At 43.3% G+C, this 22213-nt stretch overlaps 1 protein-coding gene across 11 annotated transcripts in view; it reads right to left on the reverse strand.

Annotated features, from left to right (window-relative positions):
* Positions 1-22213, reverse strand: part of LOC109928772 (CSC1-like protein 2) — a 213172-nt gene that overhangs the window by 172065 nt on the left and 18894 nt on the right. Inside the window, exons 2-3 of one of the 11 annotated variants that reach the window (XM_048596491.1) lie at positions 19184-19233; positions 5697-6105 (exon numbers count right to left, since the gene is read on the reverse strand). The exons of 7 other annotated variants lie outside the window; for them this stretch is intronic. The gene's annotated coding sequence lies outside the window, so the exon portion shown is untranslated. Of the gene's footprint in view, positions 1-5696; positions 6106-19183; positions 19234-22213 lie in introns of those variants that run through there. 3 more of the 11 variants (XM_048596482.1, XM_048596483.1, XM_048596485.1) reach the window with 3 other exon arrangements.

Consider the following 22213-nt stretch of genomic DNA (forward strand, 5'->3'; position numbering starts at 1 on the left):
CAACCAAAAAAGGATCCCCCTCGTCCTCACATACCACCCCACCAACCTCCGGATCCAACGCATCATCCTCCGACCCCACCAAAGACATTTTTCCCTCCCCACCCTTATCTGCTTTCTAGAGGGACCACTCTCTCCTGGACTCCCTTGTCCGCTCCACACTCCCCTCCAGCGCCACCACACCTGGCACTTTTCCCTGCAACCGCAGGAAGTGCTACACCTCCCCCCCGGCCACCCCCATCCCAGGCCCCAAGAAGACGTTCCACATCAAGCAGATGTTCACCTGCACATCTGCTAATGTGGTACACTGCATCCGCTGTTCCCGTTGTGGCCTCCTCTACATCGGGGAAAACAAGCGGAGGCTGGGGGACCGTTTTGCAGAACACCTACACTCGGTTCGCAATAAACAAATGCACCTCCCAGTCGCAAACCATTTCAACTCCCCCTCCCATTCCTCAGACGTGTCCATCCTGGGCCTCCTGCAGCACCACAACGATGCAACCCGAAGGTTGCAGGGAACAGCAACTCATATTCCGCTTGGGAACCCTGTAGCCCAATGGTATCAATGTGGATTTCACAAGCTTCAAAATCTCCCCTCCCCCTACCGCATCCTAAAACCAGCCCAGCTTGTCCCCGCCTCCCTAACCTGTCCTTCCTCCCACCTATCCCCTCCTCCCACCTCAAGCCCCACCCCCATCTCCTATCTACTGACCTCATCCCACCCCCTTGACCTGTCTGTCCTCCCTGGACTGACCTGAACTATCTCCTCCCACCTCCCCACCTACACTCACCTTTACTGGCTCCATCCCCGCCTCTGACTTGCCTGTCCCGTCTCCATTTTCTATCCACCTCCCCCTCTCTCCCCATTTACTTCAGAACCCCCTTCCCCTCCCCCATTTCTGGAGAAGGGTCTAGGCCTGAAACGTCAGCCTTCCTGCTCCTATGCTGCTGCTTGGCCTGCTATGTTCATCCAGCTCTACACAGTGTTATCTCTTAACCACAGTTCTATTCCCCTGCTCCTCTGTCCTCAAATTTCATTACAAAAGAACCCAATAACATTTAAAAACTGGATAATTTGAGCAGCTTACCTGCATTTAGAAAAGAGAAGCTGCCATGTTGCTGTTATGAGAATTATGGTCACAAATTGGTTTGTTACACCTTCTTTCCCAACCAAAAAGCCTCCTCTTAACTTTGATGCAGTTTTATTAGGTGTGGGGCTAGGCCACTGAAAGCATGGGCCAATTTTTGGAGGATGTTTTGTATAATATTATAGATTGGACTGCAGATATCTGGAGTGAGAAAAGGAGTGCTGAGAATGTTTTCTAGTTGTTTCACTCAAGAGATAGGTCAGGTGAAACAAGATAAGGATAGCAAAAACAACATTTCTTGCTAAGCATATTGTAATCAGGTTTCCACCATTTGTTTCCATTAACTTGCACAGAATAGGTATGGTCTTATTTCTGAACTTGCTCAGACACTTGTGTTACAAATTTTTCTATTTGTGACCCTTCCTATTGAGGGTCCAGGTCTATACTCATTAGCCAAGTTTGCACATGCAATTCTCAGAAAGACGCGGCAAATCAGGTGAAGACAGGGATCCCTGCAAGCATCTCACTCTCCAACTGGCATCCAGTTAAAAATACTGGTAATAGTGATGATTTCTCTCATGTATAGGCATCATAGGTGGCTCAGCTATACAAGGAGGTGTAAAGTGGAAAGTGGTTGGTGTGGAAGAAGGGGGAGCCTTCAATAGTGACAGAAATAAGCAGGCACTTCCATGATCATGCAAGATATTCCAGGATAGCAGGCTGCCTTCCGAGCACCAGTGTCAGGTGTATTACTGAGCAGCTACAGCACAGCTGAGCGGTGATGGTGAAGAATCAGAGCTTGTAGTCCATATCAGCATCAATGACATGAGCAGAGGAAAAAAAAAGGTGAAACCCTGAAAGCAGAGTTGAGGGAGCTGGGAGAGCTATAATTTCCAGGACACCCACATCATGGAATGCTTAGAGATAGTAGGAACTGCAGATGCTGGAGAATCCGAGACAACAAGGTGCAGGGCTGGATGAACACAGCAGGCCAAGCAGCATCATAGGAGCAGAAAGGCTGACGTTTCGGACCTAGACCCTTCATCAGAAATGGGGGAGGGGAAGGGGGTTCTGAAATAAATAAGGAGAGAGGGGGAGGCGGATAGAAGAGAGGAAACAAACAGGTCGAAGAGGCGGGGATGGAGCCAGTAAAGGTGAGTGTAGGTGGGGAGGTAGGGAGGAGATAGGTCAGTCCAGGGAGGACGGACAGGTCAAGGGGGTGGGATGAGGTTAGTAGGTAGGAGATGGGGGTGCGGCTTGAGGTGGGAGGAGGGGATAGGTGGGAGGAAGAACAGGTTAGGGAGGCGGGGACGAGCTGGACTGGTTTTGGGATGCAGTAGGGGGAGGGGAGATTTTGAAACTTGTGAAATCCACATTGATACCATTGGGCTACAAGGTTGCAGCAACAGCAACTCTGGGTGGCATCATTGTGGCACTGCAGGAGGCCCAGGATGGACATGTCGTCTGAGGAATGGGAGGGGGAGTTGAAATGGTTTGCGACTGGGAGGTGCAGTTGTTTATTGTGAACCGAGCGTAGGTGTTCCGCAAAGCGGTCCCCGAGCCTCCGCTTGGTTTCCCCGATGTAGAGGCGGCCACACCGGGTACAGCGGATGCAGTATACCACATTAAGCAGATGTTCACCTGCACATCTGCCAATGTGAAAAGTCTTCTTGGGGCCTGGGATGGGGGTGAGGGAGGAGGTATGGGGGCGGATGTGGTGGGGCTAGAGGGGAGTGTGGAGCATACAAGGGAGTCCAGGAGAGAGAGTGGTCCCTCTGGAAAGCAGATAAGGGTAGGGAGGGAAAGATGTCTTTGGTGGTGGGGTTGGATTGCAGATGGCGGAGGTGTCGGAGGATGATGCGTTGGATCCAGAGGTTGGTGGGGTGGTACGTGAGGACGGGGGGGGGATTCTTTTTTGGTTCTTATTGCGTGGACGGGGTGTGAAGGATGAGTTGCGGGAGATGTGGGAGACACGGTGGAGGGCGTTCTCGACCACTGAGGTGGGGGGAAGTTACGGTCCTTGAAAAACGAAGACAACTGAGATGTACGGGAGTGGAATGCCTCATCCTGGGAACAGATGCGGCGGAGGCGAAGGAATTGGGAATAGGGGATACTTCCCCCCGCTCAGTGGTCGAGAACGCCCTCAACCGTGTCTCCCGCAACTCATCCCTCACACCCCGTCCAAGCAATAAGAACCAAAAGAGAATCCCCCTCGACCTCACGTACCACCCCAAGAAGACTTTCCACATCAAGCAGATGTTCACCTGCACATCTGCCAATGTGGTATACTGCATCCGCTGTGGCCTCCTTTACATCGGGGAAACCAAGCGGAGGCTCGGGGACCGCTTTGCAGAACACCTACGCTCGGTTCGCAATAAACAACTGCACCTCCCAGTCACAAACCATTTCAACTCCCCCTCCCATTCCTCAGACAACATGTCCATCCTGGGCCTCCTGCAGTGCCACAACGATACCACCCGAAGGTTGCAGGAACAGCAACTCATATTCCGCTTGGGAAACCTGCAGCCCAATGGTATCAATGTGGATTTCACAAGCTTCAAAATCTCCCCTCCCCCTACCGCATTCCAAAACCAGTCCAGCTCGTCCCCGCCTAACCTATCCTTCCTCCCACCTATCCCCCCCCCCCCCCCCCAGCCACACCCCCCTCTCTTACCTACTAACCTCATCCCACCCCCTTGACCTGTCCGTTCTCCCTGGACTGACCTATCCCCTCCCTAACTCCCCACCTACACTCACCTTTACCGGCTCCATCCCCGCCTCTTCGACCCGTTTGTTTCCTTTCCACCTATCCTCTCCTCTATCCATCTTCTATCCGCCTCCCACTCTCTCCCTATTTATTTCAGAACCCCCTTCCCCTCCCCCTTTTCTGATGAAGGGTCTGGGCCCAAAACGTCAGCCTTTCTGCTCCTATGATGCTGCTTGGCCTGCTGTGTTCATCCAGCCCTGCACCTTGTTGTCATGGAACGCTTAGTTTGCCTGTAAGGGGTCCCTGGGAGCCCATGCTGGGACTAATCAGTGCTCGTCTGGTATTTACCCGGGTCTATTTTAGAGCAGAGAAACCTCCCTCAGAACAGACAAATTAATAGAAACGCCAAAATATTACTGCATCCTAGCTCTGCTGAAGCCCTACCACATAGGCAGCTTCCCTCCTCTCTCTCCCCTCCAAATCCCGCCCCCCCCACCCACTCCATCCTGCTTCCATTCATTCTCTGCTTCCCCCAAGCTCTTTTTGCTCCCTTCCCCTGCCAACACTCCCACCAGTTTGCTTGCAGACCCCTCAAATCACATCAACTGCCATTACCACACGTCAGTCTTACCCTCCATCACCACTTCTCATACATCCCTGCACCCCACCACACCACCACTGACCCGATGGCATTAATGAGCATGCTCCCTCCTCGCTTTCAAAAATAGCTCTGCAGGCTCTGTTCAACAAAAACAATACACAGTGACAGGAATAGCTGGGCTGTTGAAAAACAGAACCTCAAAAAGGTAATGATCTTTCGATTGCTCCCAGTGTCCAAGCTCAGTAACAGGAAGATAAAACTGACAAATACACCACTAGAGATGCTGCAGGAAGGTAGGTTTTAGATTTACATGGGGCAGTTCCTGAGTAGGGTTGGACCTGTACAAGTCAGAAAGGTTGCACCTCAACAGGCCTGGGGATCAATTTCAATTTTTACTACTATAATAATTTTTTTGGAACTTGTTCAGAGTTCAAATGGGATATTCAGAGGTAACAAAAGAATAGAGAATTCAATTTAACAGCAATGCGATGCTCATGTACAGGCCTAAAATATTATGAGGAGTGAGCAGAGACCTTTGGCGATTATAACAGACTACAGAAATTGGGAAACATGACAGAAGATGAACCCCAGGAATGCTTCAGGTATGGTCAACAGGTACAACTAGAAATACCATTATGCAATGAATTGTCCTAAATGGACTAACAAAGATTTTTAAAATTACACATGACAATGGAAGGTCTTAAAGGACATGACAATGATACAGATCAGCAAGAGAACTGCACAAGTTGAGAAAGCAGCTGAGGCCAAAACATTATATGACTTCAAGAAATTGGATTTGGAGCCTGGGACTAAAGGGATCAAAAGACACAGGGCAAAAGCGGAAACAGGCTATGAACAGTTGGATGATCAGCCATGATTATAATGAATCGTGTAGCAGGCTTCAGTAGGCTGAATAGCCTACTCCCACTCCTATTTTCTACGAAATATATTAAGGCAATTGTTTTTGGGGTGTCAGTAGATTTACAGGTTACACAATCTAGACAGTATTGTAGCCCCTTAAGATTTTGATTACAGAAGACAGATCTTGGTAAGAATTAAAATGGTACTAGAAGATGGGAGTTTAAAGGAAAGGAAAAAAGGCTTATGTCTACTGCTACCTCTTCATTTTTTTAAATTAAAGAAGCTCTTACTGTGTTTTCATGTTACATGTCAATTTTCCCTCAAACTACTTTCTCCATTACTTTGTTTTTTTTTTTGGCTTTTAAAATGCTAGTATTCCAATCTCCAAAATTAAATTCTGATATTTTACTGCGTTCTTTATCAAAATCAAATTTGAATTCACCTCGAATGTCTTTGCATGTTCTTCAAGTGCCATCAGTGCTCCATACATTGTTCCAGGTGATTTTCTTTCTCACTGTTAGCTATGATTTGAAACCCTATCATAACTTCCTCAAACTGCAGAGCGTGCTGTCTTAATTGGTATCTTTTTTAATTTTACTGAAATTTTAGAAGATTTTGAAATAACCCACATATTTCAATTCGAGGACGCTGGGCTGGGAAGGCAGACTGTTTGTCTCTTCATCAGGTTATCCCTGTATGTTGGCATCAAGATAGCAAGGTGCAAGTTCAAAAGAGAAAAACGGGTTGAGACTGTATGGTCAAAGGCAGGATGTGGGATCAAAAAGCCGGCCTAGTAAGGCACCTCTTGTCTCAAAACCGCCAGTTCATTGTGGTGGGCAACATTCTTCTCTCTGTAATTAGAAGGACAAATGAAAATAAACTGTCTCTAAGCGATGAGCACATGCTAAAAACTGACACCTAAATAAAGATTCCGTCGACCACACAATCAGTTGCACATCAAGTTGAAACCCGGAACCGGGATGAGGGCCAAAAATAGTGGACTGGAAGGAGAACCAGCTAACCAGCCACAATCAAGTAGGAGAATGTTTTAGAGACAGAAAATACCAGATTAGTTAGGCAAATATTGAGTTGTTACAAATAGTTACATCTGTATTTAAAGGTTAATGTGATTCTCCAGTAGAACACTGGGGAATTTTAGTTGTCCTCTGAAGGTTGAAAAATCTCAAGAGTGAGTAGAGTCGATCCACAACATAAATTTGCTGCAGACTCTGCACTAATTGGCTCATTCGCAGACACAGAAACTACAATTAAATCTTCTCTGCACCACAGCATTTTCCATCTGTCTAGCTGGTATCATCTGCCACTTCATTACCTCACTAAAAAACCACTCTTCTCAGAGATATCCAACTTCTGCTTTGGTAAATTTATAATGATATGGGTATCCAAGGATTTCACTACTAATGTCTAATTCTCCTAGACTCAAGATGTGTGAAAGCATTGTGGAATGTGCCACAATCAAGGATTACCGTGTTCATCTAACATTCAGATAGTGCATTTTCCCACTCTCCTATTGCCTCTGCATAATGATTAAAACGGGAAATCCTAGCTTTAAACATACCAAGCTCCACAACGGTGGAAAGTTCAGATCAAAAGAGAATAGTAGGAATACAAAGGGACTGAAATTCATCTTTACAACAATGGGCATTATCTTTATAAATTGAGCCATCAGAAGGACATCCTTCTCTTCCTCTTCAGTAAACTGGAACTCTTGATCCCTTCTAACCCCCTTTCTCCCAAACCCTGATTGAGATAGGTTAACAGGTCTTTTGCTCTCCTGGGTCTACAGAATATATTCAATGGGCTACTCAGGTCAAACTCTTACAATTTATGATTCAAGGTATCAGAGAAGGACCCATTCATGCCTGGTTTTATTTTCCAGTCTCCAATCTCATTTCCACTCTTTCCCAGCTCCACAATCCAGGTATACATCCAGCAGCTGTGGCAAGAGCAGGCCAGGGAGGCAGCCCAGAGTGGGACAATGGCAGCAGCATGGCAAGGGCTGAGTGGGACTGTGGCAGGGAAAAGAAAGTTGGACTCGCAAGTTATTTTTTCCTATCTTATTCTAAGTTAATATGAATGCGAATGTGTATGTACGGCAAAGGTACACACTTTTCACTGTATTTTTACATTGAATACATGTGACAATAAGTGATTCAATTCACACTAAGCTACAATTTTGGCTCTGAATTAAGGATTTTGGGAGCAAATTCACTCTCAAGACTTCAGGGAACTACAGATTCAATAAACATCAAAGTCAATGGGAATCAATGGAAAACTTATCTCTTAGATTCATGCCTACTATACAGGACATTGGCTGCAGCTTTTGGAGTCCAATCATCTCATTCCCAGGATACTAATGAAGGAGTGCCTCAGGGTACCGTTCTAGGTCAACCATTTTCAGACGCAATGACTTCCCCTCAATCTTAAAATCAGAAATGGAGATTTTCATGACGATTCACCAGAGATCCGGAGACAGCAGCTTCCGGACCCACAACCACTTCCATCTAGAAGAACAAGGGCAGCAGATACAGGAGATCAGCACCACCTGCAAGCCACTCGTAATCCTGACTTGTAAATAGATCGCTGTTCCTTCACCGTCGTTGGGTCACAACTCTGGGTCAATACACACCATATGCACTGCAGCATTTCAAGGCAGCAGTTCACCCCCAGTAACCAAGCTTGGGAAGTAAATATTAGCCGACCAGCAATGCCCATATCCCACGAGTGAATAAAAAATGATTGCAGTGTTTAGTACCATTTGCAAGAGTAATAAAAGAAATCTATTTTTCCCCCATACAGTAAGTAGTTAGGGTACAGAATGTACTGCCTGGAAAGGAGGTGCAGACAGGTTCAAATAAAGCATTCAAGAGGCACTACATGATTATTAGGATAGAAAGAGAGCGTGCAAGGGTATGGGGGAAAACAGATGTTGGAAGCCGGAGTCAATAAACGTGGACCTGGACAAACACAGGTCAGACAGCAGAGGTGGAGGAAAAAAATCAACGTTTCGGGCCAAAACCCTTCGTCAGGACTGGCGGGGGGTTCCTCCCCAGAAATAAATAGAGGGAGGAGGGGGTTGGGGCTGGGGAAAGGGCGATAGATGTATGCAGGTAAGGGGTTATAATGATTGATCAGTGGAAAGGGTGCAATGGATAGGTGAGTAGGAAGATGGACAGATTAGGACAGGTCAGGGAGGCGGGACATGGGAGAAGTCTGGGGATGGAGGGATGCTGAAGCTGGCAAAGTCAATATTCAGGCCCTTGGCTGTAAGCTCTCCAAGGCAAAGCATCAGGTATTGTTCCTCCCGTTTACATTTGGCCCCACTGACAGTGGAGGTGGCCATGGATGGGCGGACATGTTGTCAGGGCAGTGGGAAGGGGAATTAAAATGGATGACAACTGAAGGTCGAGTTGGTTGGTGCATGCACAAACCAGTACTAGATAATGCTGCTTGTTTGAAGAGCTGGTGTAGGCACAATGAGCCAAATGGCCTCCTTCTGCACTGTTAACTATTCAGATTGTGATTTGTAATTACTCAGATACTGACACAGTTTGGTGTTCAAATGGAGCTGCTTCCAAACCAACCTGACTGTTCGACACCCAATCTATCACCTCCAACAGCACAAAGCATTCATTAACCAGGTGTATTGAAGTGATTCAAACTTCTTTCACCAGTACTTTCCAAACTAGTGTCATTCATTACCAAGCTGCATACTAACACTAACTGCAAATTTCAATTCCTCCATGAATCACTCAATCCTGAGCAAAACCTGAACTCATCCTTTTAGTACTACATCACACGCTGCAATGGTTCAAGACAGTAGTTCACCAAATTCAGAAAGGGCAACGAGGGATAAGCACAAAAAAGGCCTTGACAGTAACAGTCACCTCATGAAGTGAATAAAAATTCTTCACATATATGAACTAAGAAATTTTCTTGATAACCCAACCAAAATTCCTCAGGAAATCAACAGCTAGAAACAGATCAACTTTTGTTCACTGATGTTTGTGGAGTTTTGCTGTAAATACCAAGTAGATAAATGTCTACATAGCCACAGTGACTGCACTTTAAAAGAACATAAAATGTAATTTTTTGTTGCTGCACTAGAGAATATTCAGACGTCAGGAAAGGCACTTCACAAATTTAAAGTTCTTGTCATTTCCTGGCAAGGACACAAAGTGCACAAATCCTGCTACCATGTTTAAATTTAATAAATTTAAACCAAAAAATGTATACAGATATTTTGCTAGCCAAGTCCAAGATAATTAGAAATGGATTTGTCACAAATGTCAAGCAAATCACTTACACTTAGAATTTTGTTTCCTTCATCAGGTTAAAGACCATGACTTCATTTTAAAATCTTCCCCTGCAGTAGTTCACTATAGCTGCAGTATGCATGATCTATGGAGGGCACAGCAGTAACTCACCAACACACCATTACAAGCAGCACACAAACAGGTGAAAAATGAACAGCAACACCACAAGAACACTAATACCTCCAAATCCCTTCCAAATTAAACATCACCCCTGGGTTGGATATATTTCAACATTTCATGACACTGGGGTTAAAGTTTTCTCATTCCTTAAAATCAGTTGAATTTCAGAACTCAGATTCTGAAAACAATTAAGGATAGAATTAGTAATTACTTCGTTAAAAAAGTGGCTTGATGGGAAAAAGCCAGCATGGATTTCTAAAGAGGAAATTAGATTTAATGAACATGCTGGAGCTTTTTGAAGAGGTAACAAAGAATCAAAGAGGGTTCTGTTGATATGATGTGCATACACTTCCAGAAGTTGTTCAATACAGTACTGCGTAACAAATCTTTGTGGAAAGTTAGTGTTTATGAAAACAGTAATGGTCAATGGATAGTTTTCAGGTTGGAGGGAGGTTTGTATTGAAGTTCTCTAGGGTTTGGTTTTCAGAACCTTACTATTCCTGATAAGCTATTGACCTAGGTACTGGTGTACGGGGGACAATTTCAAAGATTTCAAGATACAAAACTTAGAAGCATTGTAAACAATGAGGGTAGCAGTAAGAACCTCAAAAAGGACAGATGATGGGCAGATAGGTAACAGATGAAGTTTAATGCGGAGAAGTCCAAAGTGTTACATTTTCACAGGTAGAACATAGACAATATAAAATACAGGGTACAATTTCAAAAGGGGTTGCAGAACTGAACCTGGGTGTATAGGGACATTGAGTACAAGCAAGGAGGTGATGCTTAACTTGTTTCATAAGCTTGTTTGATTTAGCTGGAGTACTGTGTACAGTTCTGGGCATCGTCCTACAGGAAGAACATGAATGTGTTGGAGTCAGTGCAGAAGAAATTCAAGAAAAATGGTTCCAGAGGCGAGAACTGGTGAAAGGTTCCAAAATCATGAGGGGCCTGAATAAAGTCAGTAGGGAGAAACTGTTCCCACTTAAGGATCAAGCAGAAGGCAGAACAGATTTAAAGTGATTAGCAAAAGAAGCAAAATGTGATGCAAGAGGAAAACAAACTATCACACTAATGATCTGCAATGACAGGCCTTGGAGTGGCAGGGGACAGGTTTAACAGAGGCAGACAAACGGGCGTTAGATGATTATTTAAATAGAAACACGAACAAGGGTATAGGAAAATATAGAAGAATGGCACTAAATCATGATGTTAATTTGAAGAGCCAGTACAGACATGATAGGCCAAATGGCCTCCTTCTGTGCCATAACATGACAACGATAAAAACGTCATTGTGGGTGCAGTACAAGAACTGCAGAAGCTTAAGGCCCACCAATTCTAGTGTGGGGATGGAGAAGTAATGCAGCCTTGCCAGCATTGTGCACTACTTGCCCAAATCCTGAAACAATCAAAAAGGATTATTAAACTCTGGCTTCATGCAGTTTGTAAATGCAGAGTATTAGGGACAATGGAAGCAGTCTCACAGCATAAACACTGCTGCATGCTGCTCCGTTTAGATTCAGCTATTGCAGTTTATCCTTTGCGGCTGGAAAATAATACATCAGCATTACAATCTGTTTCAAACTCAATTCAAATTGTTTTGAACAAGCGTACCTTTCAAAAACATGATTTCTGGGGAGCCTCGTCACCTTCAAGTAGCACACCATTCTGATGCATTGGAAAGGCAGTTGCATAACTCTGGTAATTCACAATTTTCCTTTCACAGAACTTTTTGCGCTTAAGAGATTATACTTTTCTGCAGCACAAGTTGATTTTTTTTTAATCAAAACTTGTTATGATCCAAAGATAATAAGAATCTTAATCTTTTTGGTTGATCACAAAATGATTTTTGGGCAAAAGGCCTCAGATTATCTAATATTTCCTACTTGATATTCTTCAGATTGAATGTAAAACTGGTTATGGTGTATTAACACGATCAAGTAAGCATACCAGACACTGCCCAACAGCTTGGCATCCTGTGGAACTCTAATACTCAAAAAAAAAAATCACTAATCAATTACACACTGTCTCATCAGCTGACAATGTGGAAATCCATTCAAAAGTCAATGAAATGTGAGGAATTTCTAGCCAACCCAACACACTTAGCATTTATCGCCGCCACCAGGTACTACTCTGCAGTCTTTTTTGAATAATACATAACTGTAGAAAGGGTATTTTCACCATAATAAAACAAAGAACTGTGGATGCTGAAGATCTGAAACAAAATCAGAAACAAAAAACATACCCTTCTTCAAAAAACTGATTTGAAACGTTAACTCTGCTTTTTCTCCACATGGAAGCGATGGCCTAGTAAAATAAAATTGCCAGACTGATAATCCAGAGACCCAAATAACATTGTGGGGACCCAGGTTCGAATCCTACCATGGCAGATGATGGAATTTCAATTCAATAAAATATCTAGAATTAAGAGTCTGATGACAACCTTGAATCCACTGTCGATTGTCAGGAAAAACCTATCTGGTTCACTAATGTCCTTTAGGGAAGGAAACTGTCATCCTCACTTGGTCTGGCCTACGTGTGATTCTAGACCCACAGCAATGTGGTTGACTCTGAAACGCCCTCTGGGCAATAAATGCGGTCTAGCCAGCGATGCCCTCATTCCATTAATGAATAAAGAAAAGATGTTGCTAGATGTGCCAACTTTCTCCTGCAATTTCTGCTTGTGGCTAACTTCATGAATTTGAAAACAGATCTAGCCCAAGGATCAAAACAGGAAGTTTTGAAGGAGATGATTTGAACACAGGGTGGCGACAGTCAAATGTGTGGAAAGGGAACTTAGGTGTCTGGATGACTAGAGATTAAAATATATGAGATTTCTCAGAATCCATCTTTTTCTGCATGATTGATAATAGAGAACCAAGTTGAATATGAAGCGTACAGAACGGCAGCGCGGTGGCTCAGTGGTTAGCACTGCTGCGTCACAGCGCCAGGTACCTGGTTTCAATTCTGCCTCAGGCAAGAATGTCTGTGTGGAGTTTGCATGTTCTCACAGTGTCTACATGGGTTTCCCCCGGTGCTCCAATTTCCTCCTACAGTCCAAAGATGTGCAGGTTAGGTGGATTGGCCACGCTAAATTGCCCATTGTGCCCAGGGATATGCTGGTTAATGGATTAACCACAGGAATGCAAGGTTACAGGGATAGGGTAGGAGGGAGGGTCTGGGTGGGGCGCTCTTCAGGAGGGTTGGTGTGGACTTGATGGGCCAAATGGCCTGCTTCCATATGGTGGGGATTCTACAATTCTATTCTATGATTCTATAAGAACAGATCTAAAAGACAGCAAAACAAACAGCAGGAAAATAAAAGTTAGCTAAAAGTGAACCCAAAGTGTGTTTATTTTTAAAACATTCAAACAAGTAATTAAAAGGTGAGCCAAAGGAAATGAACAAATGTGGTGGACACCAACAGTCTTTTGGGGAAACATATGTACCTGCCAAATTCACCAGGCTGAGACACAAAATTTAGCCTACAGAATTGTGAAGTGACATGTCTGGTGAGGCGAATGAGAAGCAATATACAATAAATAACAAAGTTTAGGTTCTGCAGGACTGAGCTGGAGTTGTTGGGCTTGGGGTAAACATGTGCACACAAATCTTTGAAGCTAGCAGGACAAATTGAGAATGTTTGTTTGAAAAGGTATATTTAGCCTCATCTATAAAAGTAAATGCTTTTGTCATTTAAATAAGTGATCTGGATGGGAGTATAGTAGATACAGTTAGTATATGTGCAGAAGACACCAAAATTGGTAGGAGCAGCAGACAGTGAAGAAGGCAACTTCACAGTACAACAGGGCCTGGATCAGATAGGCAAACGGGTAGAGCAGTGTGGCAGATGGAGTTGAATTTAGATAAGTGTGAGGTGATGCATTTTGGTAGGACAAATCAGGGCAGGGCTTATACTCTTAAGAGGCAAGGTCCTGCGGAGTATTGCCGAATTTACGAGCAGAGATGCAGGTAGACATGGTAGTGAAGGCATTTAGTACCATGCTTTTATTGGTCAGTGTATTGAGTATAGGAGTCGAGAGATCATGTTGCGGCTGTAAACGACATTGGTTAGGCTACTTTTGGAATAATACGTTCAATCCTGGTTTCCCTGATAGATTAAGCATGTTGTGAAACTTGAAAGAGTTCAGAAAAGATTTAAGGATGTTGCCAGGGCTGGAGGGTTTGAGCTATAGGGAAAGACTGAACGGGCTGGTGCTATTTTCTCTGGAGTGGAGGATGAAATGTGACTTTATAGAAGTTTATATGGTCATGATGGGCATGGATAGGGAGAAAGATGTATCTATACAGATACATGAATGGGCAGGGAGCAAAGGGATACAGATCCTTGGAAAACAGGCAACAGGTTTAGATAGAGGATCTGGATCGGCGCAGGCTTGGTGGGCCAAAGGGACTGTTCCTGTGCTGTAATTTTCTTTGTTCTTCGTTCTTCTTTAGTCAAGGTCTTTTCCCGGGGCGGGGGAGTCCACCACCCTAAATAGGTTTAAGGTGAGGGGGGAAAGGTTTAAAAGGGACTTAAGGGCAACTTTTTCATGCAGAGGGCAGTGCGTGTATGGAATAAGCTGCCAGGGGAAGTGGTTGAGGCTGGTACAATTACGACATTTCAAAGGCATTTGGATGGGTACATGGAGGTGGCAATGGCCAGTGGTATTATCGCTGCACTGTTAATCCAGAGACCCAGACAACGTTCTGGGGACCTGGGTTTGAATCCTGCCACGGCAGATGGTGGATTTGAATTCAATAAACATCTGGAATTAAGAATCTAATGATGACTGTGAATCCATTGTCGATTGTTGGAAAAACCCGTCTGGTTCACTAATATCCTTTAGGGAAGGAAACTGCCATCCTTACTTGGTCTGGCCTAAAATGTTGCTCCAGACACAGCAATGCAGTTGACTTAATTGCCCTCTGGAGCAATTAGGAGTGGGCAATAAATGCTGCCTGGCCAGCAACACCCTCATCCCATAAATGAAACAAGAAACGAATAGGAAGGGTTTAGAGGGATATGGGCCAAACGCTGGCAATGGGACTAGATCAACATAGAATAGTTGGTCAGCATGGAGAGGTTGGACTGAGAGGTCTGTTTCTGTGCTGTACAACTGACTCTACAAAAGCAATTTACAAGAACGGTAAAAGGGATGCAGTGCTTCAGATATGTAGAGCAAGTTCAGAATTTGGTTTAGACTGCTTACAGCAGAGAGATTGACAGGAGATCAGACAGAAGCTTTCAAAGTTATAATGGGTTTGAACGGAGTTAAAAAAGAAGGAAAAACAATTTCTAGTGACATGAGTGTTAACCAGATTTTACTGAATCAGGAAAAGAATTAGAGGTGACAGTTCTTGTTAAGTGGAATGCATTGCCCGAGAATGATGGTGGAGGATTATTCAAAGGCAATGTATGTACACATTTCTCATTGAAGGGGAAACAATTTACAGGATTATGCGAAAGTTATTGGAGTAGCTTTCAAAGAATTGGCACAGGCACAATGGACTGAAAGGCTGTGTATTAATTCAGGATTCCAATTATGGACCGTGATCCATAATTCTCTTTGACAGCACAAACATGCAGCACCCAATCAAATTCCAATTATCATCTTAAAATACAAATTCCAATCATCATCTTAACATACACTGCCCATGTAACAAGAACATCAGCAAATAGGCAGGTCACCATGCCAGTTTGTCATGGACAGAGGGACTGTCTTCAGAGAAAAGAAATCTCAGTCAACTGAGCCAACCATTGTACTCTGAGGGAGCTCTGCCAAAGTCAAGCTAGGGACATTTTCAGTTTAGTGCACAACCTGTTGTGAAAAGGTCAAAAAGGTAATAACCCATTACATCAAAAGGACAACACTATCCATTTTCAAGTTTCCAAAAGTCTCTCAATTCACCAAATTATATGTATATACAGTTTAATAGAAGTTCTAAACAGAAAACCATTTAAAGTCGGAGGCCTTTAAAATCTGCATGAAGTCTTTTCTTCATTTCTGTCTCTTCCTCATGTCCCCCCTCCCCCCAACCCCGATCCTTTTGAGTGGGTATGTTTTGTACCTACTTTGCCTACCTAGGCTGCTCTTGATTTTGAATATTTCAGATCTCCTCTCAGCCTTCTTTTCCAAGGAGGACAATCCCAGCTCCTCAAAACTGTCCTGATAACAAGTTATTCATCCCTGGAACCATTCTTGTAAACCTCTCACTCAACAGATGCTGCCAGGCCTGCTGAGTTTCTCCAGCACTTTGTTTTTACTTCAGATATCCAGCATCTGCAGTGTTTTGCTTTTATTTGAGTTGAGTCAGTTTATTTGGGAAGCACAACAGTACTTGCTCCTGTTCTCTAGCTATGGCCTTTGTAAAAACAGACCACCTTACCATGATTTGTTTGTGCAATTCACCACCTTCTAAATATTCAGGCAATTTAGTCTAAGGTTGTTCCACCATGATGGAAAAGTTGACAGATACACGAGAGCTGAAGTTGAAGAACCATGAGTCAGTACTTTAATCTATGAACAATTAAAACAGGGAAAGCAGATTAACTGAAGTATAAGCAGTCTAGTTGCTGCTGGGTGTGTTCAGTACATCACCATGATATTCTTTTGCTTAAATTCAGTCATGGTATCTAGAAAAATTGAGGACAAAAACTTGGCGTAAGCAGTAAAATGTGGGAAATGTAAACTTGCACTTTGAAAGAAAGGTAAAGCAACATATTGTATAACTGGAGACTGAAGAACTCGGAAGGATCTGTGCGTCCTGGTACATTAGTGACAAAAAAAAAGAACAGCAAGAAATTTAGTAGGCAAATGGCATGTTTTCTTTACTGCCAAGGGGAAGGTTTTCTTAGCATTGGCAAGACAGCTCCTGGAATAGTATACAACTTTGGTCTCATTTTATGTAGAGTTTATTCACATGACTAAAACCTGAGTGGTGTGTATATGCGCACAGGGTGGGGTTGCAATTATGTCATCATGATAGATTGGGCAGGTTGGACTCAATCATTGGAAAGTAGAAGAATGAGAAGTGAACTTCTAGGAAGAAGGGACAGAATTTAAAGATTAGCGCTCTCCCATTTCAGATGTTTTTCTCTAAAGGGTCATGAGTCTGTGGAACTTTCTTCCTGACCGCACCGTTGAATACTAAGGCAAAGGTGGATAGATTCTTGACAAACAAGAACCAACAATCATCATGGGTACACAGGAAAGTGGATTTGAAACCAAAGTCAAATTAGGCATAATCTGGAGTGCCAGAGCAGATTGGAGGGGCTGAATGGCCTATTCCTGTTCCAGGTTCGTACACCAGCCTTAACTTTATTGACCGTTCCTCCATCACAAGGTCAGAAATGGGGACATTAAATGATTAGACAATGTTCAACATCACTTTTGAAGCCGCAGATACTCAAGTCATCCGTGTCCATATGTTGGCTGAATGGCTGGTTTGCAGCGTAGAGTGACAGCAATAGCACAAGCTAAATGCCTACACTAGTTCAGTAGAAGCCCGAGACAGGTGACTCAGACTGGAGTATGACTCTCTGGGACTACTGTGGCTTTTCTGTCCACTACGTCACCAACCCCTCCACCCCACCTAGTGACCAAAAACAAACTGAATGACACCAGCCATATAAATATTGTGGTTACAAGAACATGTTAGAGGCTATGAATTCTGCAGGTGACACAGCTCCTAACTTCAATGCCTGGTCATCTATAAGTCACAAGTGCGATGGAATACTTTTCACTAGCCTGCGCCTCCAACTGCAATTAAGAAGCTAGGAAGCTGCTCAATTGCCAGCACATCCACAAACATTAATTCCTGTTAACACCAATGCAGTGAAAGCATTTGTAAGATTCAAAGAATATCTCACCATGGCTCCTTTGACAGCACCTTCCTTTGGGCAGACAAGTGGAGAGTAACATTCATGCCATAAAAGCCAGGTAATGACTATCCTCAATGAGAAGCAATTTAACCACCACCCCTTGACATTTAATGTCATTACCATCAATGAATCCCCACTATCAACATCCTGGTGGGGACATTGACCATCAACTCAACAGAGTTAACCACATGAATACAGTGGCTATAAGAGCAGATTAGAAGCTAGGCATACTGCATCAAGTAACCCACCTGACTCCCAAAAGCCTGTCCATGATCTACAAGGCACAAGTCAAAAGGGTGACGGAATACGCTCTTCTTGCCCGAATAAGTACAACTCCAAAACATTCAAAGTTTGACATCATCCCGGACAAAGCAGCCCGCTTGATTGGCACTACATCCACAAGCATCCACTCCCTCCACTATTGATGATCAGTAGCAGCAGTATGTATTATCTACAAGATGCACTACAGAAATTCAAAGATCCTTAGACAGCACCTTTCAAACCCATTACCACCTCCGTTGCATAGGACATGGGCAGATACATGGGAATATCACTACCTGCAAGTTCCTCTCCAAGCCACTCACCATCCTGTCTTGGAAATATATCACCATTCATTCATTGTCACCGGGTCAAAATCCTGAACCCCTGTTTTAATGTGGGTTACCTACAGCACATGGACTACCATAGTTCAAGAAGGCAGATCATCACCACCTTCTGAAGGGCAACTAGTGACAGACAAGAAGTGCAGGCCAGTTAGCAATGCCCACATCCCATGAGAGAATAAAGTGATCTCTACAACCATAAGTCCAATGGCAGATGCATGGATCACCATCACCTATAGGTTCTCCTCCAAGCTGCATACCATCTTATATTAGAACTACATCATCAGTCCTTCACTACTACCAGGCCATAATCCTTTAATTCCCTTTTAAGAGCACCATGGGTGTCCCCACTCCAAGGATTGCAGCAATTCAAGGTAGCTCACCTCCACTAGCTTTGCCAATGATGCCCAAATCCCATGACCAAGAGGAAAGTTAAAATCAAAAAGAGTCCTGGAATGGAACCTGAACCCAAATCCTTGGGATTTGTAGCAATAGTGTTAACACCTCTGCCACAGCTAATGCTGAACTAACGCCAGATATACAGCATTAGGATCCTGGTGGAGTGCCGAATGGTTCAACATGACTTTGGACAATGTACGCTGCTACTATATATTTCTGAAGTTCCAAATGGATTAAAGCCATGCTCTGCGGTCAAGTGTCTTTGCTAAAATTGGGGTTCTTGACAGATTTACACAAGATCTGATAAGGACAAGTTGGCCATCGACCTGACAGGCTTACAATCAAATGGCAACTTTGACAGATTATATAACTACTGGGCTTTCAGTCAAAACACTGCACATGCATCTATTGTCTACATGTGCCCCATGCTGCAAATCAACCTCATGACAGTGAGAAATTAATCTTTGACTCAGTACTGTACTTGCTTGTATAAATGCTGTAAACAAAATCTCAAAAAATTAGTAATCCTGCCAAAACCACTGCATGATTATTTTCAACTAAATAACTGCAAGTTACTGATGCTCACCGGTAAGACATGCTTCTGTTTCTTGGAGAACTCAGCAGGTTTGCCAGCATCTGTGGAGAGAAAGCAGAGTCAAATTTCAGGTCCAGTAACTCATGAGAACCACAAGTTCTACTACTAACTGATGAGGGGAGACTGGACCCGAAATGTTGACTCGACCCGAAATGTTGACACTTTCTCCCCACAGACGCTGTCAGACCTGGTGTTTTTGGTTTAGTTTTCTATTTCCTGGTACAGCTGATACAATGCCCGAGGTGGACAGTCTCGTATCAAAATTAGATTGCACTTAGTGCTGTGTCCCTGTTAGAAACTATGTTGAAAATGGCCAAACCGCTCACATCAAGCTTACAATTGTGTAGGAGATAGGAAATCGTACAACTAAAGGTCGTTTCACAGGAGACTGCATAAACCCAAAATAACTGCCTCATTCCAATAACAATTACTCAACAGGCCAGCTGAAGGAACAGTTTAAATAAGGTAGGTGGTGGGGAGGTGAAGCAATTCAAGCTGTTGTTTTAACAAAAGCTGAAAGCCATGCTATGTAATCACAATAACCATCAATCACTATACCCTACAATGCCAATCTGTTGACTGCAAAACTGGTTTGTACCCAAAGTACACTGAAACATTTTACATTACTTGGCCAAACACAAACAGTTCCACAGGTTATCTTGATGCCTTATCAGGGAGTATCCAGATTAAGCTCAACAGCTTAAAATCCAAAATATCTAATGAAGTCAGATTATGTTCACATGAACTCAAAAAGATGTATTAATCTGCGGGATGTTGGAGTCACTGGCTGGCTAGCATTTATTGCCTGTCCCTGGGTTGTCCTCGAGAAGCTGGTGGTGAGCTGCCTTCTTGAATAGGCCCACCATGCCATTAGGAAGGGAATGCCAGGATTTCAATCCAGTGACAGTGACAGTGAAGGAACAGCGATTTTTTTTTTTACTCCCAAGTAAGGATGGTGAGTGGCTTGGAGGGGAACATGTAGGTAGAGATGTTACACGTATCTACTGCCCTTGTCCTTCGAGGTGGAAGTGGTTGTGGGTTTGGAAGGTGCTGTCTGAGGATCTTTAGTAAATTTCTGCAGTGCATCTCAGATAGTACACACTGCTGCTACTGAGCAACAGTGAGAGGCATCATGATCTTTAAGGAAAATATTAGAAATCAAAGGTACTTCCAATTTGCTAACATGCTAAATTTCTGCACGATTATCAATTTTTCTTCCCTTTTTATCTTGGAGGAGTTCTCTTTACATGAGCATGATTGTTGAAATACAGAACAGCATACCGAATTTAATTCACCCATAATAAATTGCAACTTTTGAGATGCTGCACTTGCCACTTAAGCCAACTTTCTGATGGCTTCCAGACACATTAGATACAGACTGTACCAGGAAAATAATAGCTCATTAAACTATTCTCTGAAAATAATCTCCAGGAGAAAAACATGTTATTTAAAACTTATACAATGAGGTATAAGTGTATATCAAATTTCAAGTATAGTATATTTGGAGCATACTAACCCAAGTTCTGATCAAATTGAAATATTAACGCAATTTTCTTAGATGTTGCCAGATCAGTTATGTCTTTCCACCATTTTCTGTTTATTACATCTATGATACAATCCCAGCTTTTTCCATCTAATAAAAACACTAAAGATTGAAACGAGTTGTGCATAATGGATACGCAATAGATTATGCAAAGTTTTACTTATGGCTAAATCTTACACACATCCACTTTCTGCCCTTCCCCATTTCCAAAGATTCAACCCTCAAGAAATTCCTCCACATCTCAGTCTTAAATTAGTGCTCCTTAATTCTGAACACTGTCTCCTGTGGTTCTAGGCTCTCCATAAGGGGAACCATCCTCTCGCATTTACACTGTCAAGCCCTGTAAGAACGAGATCACCTTTCATTCTAAAATTCCGATGAATAGAGTCCCAATATGTTTAACCTTTGTCACAAAATAATCCCTCCATACCAGTGATCATCCTAGTGAATCTTCTAGGAACTGCCTCCAATGAAATGGTATCCTTAAAAAATAAAGGGAACCAAAACTGCTCTCACTACTCCAGATGTGGTCTCTACAGTAACACTTCCATACTGTCTCACTCCAACCCCCACGACATAAGGGCCAACATTTCATTAGCCTTAATGATTGCCTATTGCACCTTAGCACTAGGTTTGCGTTTCATGCACAAGTGCCCCCTTTGTGTTGCAGCTTTCTTCAGTTTCTCTCCACTTAAACACTATCCTTAGTTCTCCTTACCAAAATCAACAATTTCACATGTTCCCACCATTTATACACCATTTGCAATTTTGTCTACTTAACCTTTTAGAGTCACACAGCATGGCAACAGACCTTTCAGTCCACGCTGACCATGTTCCCAAGCAAAACTGTCCCACTTGGCCCATATTCTTCAAATCTTTCCTATTCACATACTTACTCAAATGTCTTTTAAATGCTATAACTGTACCTGCATCCACCATTTCTTCTGGCTGTTCACCCCACATGAACCACTGTGTAATAAAGTAGTCCTTTATAAAACTTCCTCCTCTCACCTTGGAAAAAAAATATGCCCCCTAGATTTGAACTCTCTAACCTTAGGGAACAGACCTATGCTATTCACCTTATCTACGCTCCTTATGATTTTATAAATCTCTACTGGGTCATCCCTCAACCTCCCACGCTCCAGTGGGAGAAGTCCCAGTCTATTCAGCCTACTTTTGTAATTCAAACCTTCTATTCCTGGCAACATCCTGTTAAGTCTTTACTGAACCCTCAAATTTAATAATGCCCTTACTATCCATGTCTGCTCATCCAAATCATGTGTAAATAACAAAACTCGACCCAGTATCATTCACTCCAGTCTGAAAACCACCCTGTCTCCTACCATAAAGCCAATTTTGTATCTAATTGGCAAGCTCAACCTGAATCCCATGTGATCTAACTTTACTTACTAGCCTACCAGGTGGAATCTTATCAAAAAGTTTTACTAAAATCCAAGTAACCAATATCTACTGCTCTG

The sequence above is a fragment of the Rhincodon typus genome, chromosome 5 (assembly GCF_021869965.1).
Source record: "Rhincodon typus isolate 14 chromosome 5, sRhiTyp1.1, whole genome shotgun sequence".
Classification (NCBI taxonomy): domain Eukaryota; kingdom Metazoa; phylum Chordata; class Chondrichthyes; order Orectolobiformes; family Rhincodontidae; genus Rhincodon; species Rhincodon typus.